Consider the following 6,000-nt stretch of genomic DNA (forward strand, 5'->3'; position numbering starts at 1 on the left):
AAACGTTGCTAAATATGCCATGTGCGTTTAACTACCACATCGAAAAAGTGTCTACGTCATACTAATCCCAAGGCAAGCATACACCCACTTTACGCTCTCTAAACCACGAACCCTTCACATGCCATGAAATGCTCTCTTCCAGCTAAGTAAAAACACTTGGAAAAACCAAAAGCTAACAATTATGACACCTACCACACAGTACGTGATTGAATATGAGACATCATTTCATTTAAGCTTACAATTCGCAATTACTTGAAGCATCGATCAATTATTGCGTTTCAATCTTCAAACTCTCTCTCTATCCTCTTGGAAGTTCAGTTTACCAATATTTGGTAGCAAATAGAAAAAAAAGAAGTTAAAGAATACAATTGCGACCACAATGAAAGAGAGGAACCCCAAAACGTAGCTACAAAATTCATTATTTAAGGCCCATTCATTACAACACAAATCATGCATATTCATGTATTGCCACGAGGCAATCGAGGTCAGTGAAAGTGGGGCATTGTTATACCCCCACTGGGGTTCGATCTTCATAAGAAGTCGTCGGCACGCTACACCCAAGGGACCATCAATCCAACCAAGGGAAATTAAGTCGAGCCAAGTGGTTGTATAATGTACAGTGTCCCACCTACTAATAGGTGACGGATGGACTTCTTCCTTAGCTTTTCCCTATGGACTTCTCTTTCTAATAGTTCTGCTTTCTTCTCCAGCACAAGGCATTCTCACTCTCTTTCTCAAAAATGAGCTTGCCTTTCTCCCAGCTTAATCACTCACCACAAGCCTCTCTGGGTCCATGTCTCTGCTACCATGTTAGAAAATAAAAATAATAAGTTAAGAGTATAGACTTACGACCATAAATTATTCGGAGCCCTCAATGACAATACGTGTCATACATTTTTATATATGAATACGAAAACCGGAAAGTGAAACGATGACCCCAAGAAAATAATGAGACAAATCGTGGCATAACAGCACTGCATGGCATGTTTGCATGATGTATAAACGTGATTTGAACAATATTCAATGAGGCTTGTTCGCTACAAAACGATTTCATTTCCTAATTTTTTCAAAGGATGTATAAACGTGATTTGAACAATATTCAATGAAGCTTGTTCACTACAAAACGATTTCATTCCCTAATTTTTTTCATTTTCTTTGAAAGGACTTGTATTTTACCCATATCTGCACTACGACTAAACATCTTGTAATTTCCACGGCAAAAAAATAAGAAATAATGGTCGATGCCTCTCAAAAGATAAGGTTTGAGTTTGGAGGTTATTGTACATGCATTTCACGGGCTAATACTTGGAGAAATTTTGGCGCTAGGCTGATTTTAGGTTTTTTAAACGCAACCGACTGTTTCGATCCATCTAAGAACTGCATGCTTTTAGGGGTGACCTACCCCGTTTTTTTTAATGTTTTTTGAATGCACAGAGGTGCACTTTGCTGAATGTAATTTTCTTCGGAAAAAAATCTAAGCAACTGCATAAATACACAGATCCTTGGAAACACCAAAAAAGAAATAACACAAACATGACAATGACAATCAACCACAAAGCTTCATAAGAAATTTTTATAATAAACTTCTGAGCAGATGACTGGGAAAATTGAGAAGCCCCTCCTCCACTATCTCTTTAAAGCATGACAATGACAATCAACCACAAAGCCTTCATAAGAAACTTCTATAATAAACTTCTGAGCAGATGACTGGGAAAATTGAGAAGCCCCTCCTTCACTTTCTCTTTAAAGCAGCAAAAGATGTGCTACTAGAATGGCAACTTTCTAAAAATTTATAACAAGAGTTTGATAACTGGTCCAAACCCTCTGCAATTTAACGATATCATTTATTGTTTGTGCACTGCCTGAATGAATCGTACTGTAATCCACTAGTTTTCTTGTTGTCAAGGCCATTGTCCATACAAGAATCTGAACTACCTATAGCTATATGTTTTCTAGAGTTAGAGTTAGGGAGGGAGAGTACTAAAGCGTTTGCGTAAATATCTATAGCTATAGGCTTTTTTATAATTAGGAAGGGAAAACGAGAGGGTTTCTCTAGAATAACTTCAGATCAAACCTATAAGACCATACATTACATTCTTGGGAACTTACCTGTAAATTTCCTTCTTTGAAAATGCCCCAGCCCGCACCCGCTTTTTTTGGTGATGGACAGAGATGAGTTATACAGAGAAGTGATCTCTACCGTCCCTGCATAGATCTTAGCCTTCTGTTTATCTTTTCAGATTGTCGAAGGTATGGACAAACGAATTATTATTTCAAAGAAGAGAGGGATGTCAAAAATTATTGAGCAACTGTACCGCAAATTATAATCGTTTTGGTTGAAATGATATTTGTGTACAGCACATTATAATAGTTTTGGTTGAAATGATATGTGTGAAGGTGAAGCTATTTAAAAAAAAAAAAAAAAATATTAAAAATTATAACATTTTTGTTATTGTAATTTTGGTTAAAATGTTAATGTGGTTATAAATTTTACACTAACATAATTTCCTGGGTTCCAGAATTTTGTTGTCGAGAGAAAGGTATTTTATCAGGTAATAGATGTTTAAAAAGACTATTAGAATGTTCTATCATGGCTACTTTTGTAGAGCCTTTAATAGCAATCACCAAAAGTGTTGAGATTAGTGAAAGAGTCACAAGCAATATGTTATAGTCAAATATGTTATGTAATAAATGAGTTGTCACTCACGAAAGAAACAATATGTGAAAGCATTTCATAAACCCACAGGATGAAGTTATAGACCCACCAACATCTCAAAAAAAATGATGTGAAGATGGTGTAGACCTCTTTTCAAAACTAATAAGAAGAAGCGAAAGTGACAAAGTCATTGCTTGAGAACAAAGATACACCATGCGAGGAAAACTAGCATGAGGTTGTCTGCCATGATAGCCAACCCAACAATGAACCACAATAGCAAGTTGTGCCTATAATTATTGTAATGATTTGAACAACCAGTAAATTCCCTGGGTTACAACAATTATTTGTCCTTATAGGTTTTAACCTTGTGTAGAAATTACCTACAAACGAATTCTTAAAAACAGAAAATAAATAATGGCGAGAACATAAAACATATATACACAGAGATTTTCCCCTCGATCCCAAAACGGGATACCATACTGATTTTTTATTATATTCCTTTCAATGTTACAACATATATATATACATGTCGAAGCATTCATAAACCTTAATCCATTAACCCTGGATTAGAACATAATTGTAATTCCCTTGACCGGATCTGCAAGATACTATGGGCAGAAAATCATCATGCCCAAAACCATGTGCAAAACCTTTGCACAAAACCATAGGTAGGTTCGTCCACCTAATATAGGATCCAAAAAAAATTCTTATGGTACTATCCCAAACAGGTAGAGGGGGGCTCTAACCCCCCGCTTCACGTGTGGGGCTAGTCGTGGAAAGAATACAACACACACCCGCCATTCCCTCGCTTGTTGCTTTCTTTCCACACAGGGGGTCACATGAGAGCTTAGTTATTGGTCTAGCCCTGCAACGCCTAGTGTTTCTCTACACCAAGAAAACTTCTCAGTGCTCACAGTCTTCGTCCATGCATCTGCAACATTCTTCAAAGTGTCCACATTTACCAGCAACACCTTTTTGTCCTCAACCATATCCCTCACAAAGTGATACTAAACATCAATGTGCTTAGTTTTTTAATGATAAGTAGGGTTCTTTGCCAAGAAAATTGCACTTTGGCTGCCACAATCTATCCTTATAGCTCGTTATACTAACTCCATACTTGAACACAATCTCTGCAACCAAACTACTTCCTTGCTTGCATGAGTGGCGACCATGTATTCTGCCTCTGTAGTTGAAAGTGTCACCACAGATTGTCTCTTGCTCATCCAATTGACTGCACCTCCAAATAGGTTAAACACATACCCACTTGTAGATCTTCTTTGATCCAGATCTCTAGCCTAGTTTGCATCAACAAAGCCATAGTTGTCCAAAACTTTGTCCAATCTTGGTCTTCCTTGGTAGCACAAACCATAATCACTAGTGCCATGCAAATACCTGAAAACCTGATTCATTGTTGTCCAATGCTCCTTCCCTAGTTTTGGCATATACCTGCTCAACACTCCCACTGCATGTGCAATGTCTCGTCTAGTATAGATCATTGCATACATCAGGTTATCGATTGCAATTGCGTATGGAACATGGTACATGTCATCTTCCTCTTCTTGCATCTTGGGACACTGTTCAACAGATAACTTTACACCTACAGGAAAAGGAAACTTCACCGGTTTATTATCCTACATATTAAAGCTCTGCAATATTGTCTTGGCATACTTCCTCTAGTTTAACCAAAGCTTCCTCTTTGCCCAATATCATTTAATTTCCATGCCCAAAATATAGTTTGCAACACCAAGATCCTTCATGTCGAATTTGGAGGACAATTGAGTCTTCAAATCCCAAATAATTTCTTTGTCATTTCCAAACAGAAACATACCATCCACATACAAGACCAGATAAATAACACGGTCACCAATTAATTTAAAGTACACACAGTGATCCGCTTTGCTTTTGGTGAAGCCAAGTCCCCGTATAAATGTATCAAATTTCTGATATCACATCCTTGGTGACAGTTTTAACCCATATAGAGACTTTTTTAACCTACATACCAGTTCTTTCTTTCCCTTCACTGCAAAGCCTTCAGGTTTCTTCATGTAGATCTCTTCTTCCAAATCCCCGTGAAGAAATGTTGTCTTCACATCCATTTGTTCTACCTCAAAATCAAAGTAGCAACAACAGATAAAAGTAATCTAATAGAAGATACCTTGGCAACAAGAGAAAAAATATCACCAAAATCAATTTTCAACACCCAGGAATAATCTTTTGCTACCAACCTAGCTTTGTATTTCCAGACCTTGCCTTCTGCATTCATCTTCTTCTTAAACACTCATTTGTTTCCAATGGGTTTCCTTCCAGCCGACAACTCCATCAGATCCCAAGCCTCATTTTTGTGCAAAGATGCCATTTCATCAACCATGGCCTCTTTCCAGAGTTTGTCATCCTCTGAATCTACTGCCTCCCTGACAGTTATGGGATCATCATCAGTAATAGCTAAAGAAAAAATTGAACAGAAAGCAGATGGACTATACCTTTCTGGTTGCCTTCTTTCTCGAACTAATCTTCTCACGACTGGAGTTTATGGCTCTTCATCTTATGATTCTTGTTCTATTGTAGAGTTTGATTCTTCCTCTTTTAGCTCAAACTCTATCTTCTCAGGTTCCTTTGATAGGACTTCATGTTTAATAACATATTTCACCTCTCTAAACACCACATCTCGATTGTACACAACCTTCCTTATTTATGGGTTCCAAAGCTTATAACTTTTTAAACCATCCTTATACCCAATAAAAATGCACCTTTTAGATTTACTATCCAACTTGGTTATTTTCTCCTTTGGAACATTTACATATGCATCACATCCATATACCCTCAGATGTGAAAGAGAGGATTTTTTGTCAATCCATACCTCATGTGGAGACTTATCCTCCAACGCTAATGAAGGTGATTTGTTGACTAGGTAACATGCAGTCTCCACCGCCTCTACCCGGAATTCATGTCCTAACCCAGCACCAAGAAGCATGCTTCTTGCCTTTTCCATCAATGTCATGTTTATTCTTTCTGCAACTCCATTTTGCTGAGGTGTGTATGGAGTATTCTTTTGTTGTGTTATACCACACTTCTTACAAAACTCTTTAGATTCCTTCTTGCAAATCTCTCCACCATTATCTCTCATCAACACCTTTATCTTCTTCTCTATCTGGTTTTCCACCAAAGCCTTAAATTCTTTAAACCTGTCAAAGACTTCAGATTTCTTTCTGAGAAAATATATACATGTATTCCTTAAGAAGTCATCTATAAATTATACATAGTACACAAACTTACCTAGTGATGGAACCGACACAGGTCCAAACACATCACTGTGCACAAGCTCTAATATCCCTTTTTCCCTCTTA

General features: G+C 37.4%; 1 protein-coding gene across 10 annotated transcripts in view; it reads right to left on the reverse strand.

Annotated features, from left to right (window-relative positions):
• LOC149205493 (ER-based factor for assembly of V-ATPase) overlaps window positions 1-2,348 on the reverse strand; it is a 128,518-nt gene extending 126,170 nt beyond the window's left edge. For 5 of the 10 annotated variants that reach the window (XR_016252463.1, XR_016252461.1, XR_016252464.1 and 2 more), the window contains exon 1: window positions 2,110-2,348. The gene's annotated coding sequence lies outside the window, so the exon portion shown is untranslated. The remainder of the gene's footprint in view (window positions 1-2,109) is intronic. The other 5 variants (XR_016252459.1, XR_016252457.1, XR_016252460.1 and 2 more) reach the window with 1 other exon arrangement.
• Window positions 2,349-6,000: the final 3,652 nt, after the last annotated feature.

This window comes from Pinus tabuliformis, chromosome 1_2 (assembly GCF_031772625.1).
Source record: "Pinus tabuliformis cultivar Carrire ecotype Pingquan chromosome 1_2, CPIR1, whole genome shotgun sequence".
Taxonomy (NCBI): domain Eukaryota; kingdom Viridiplantae; phylum Streptophyta; class Pinopsida; order Pinales; family Pinaceae; genus Pinus; species Pinus tabuliformis.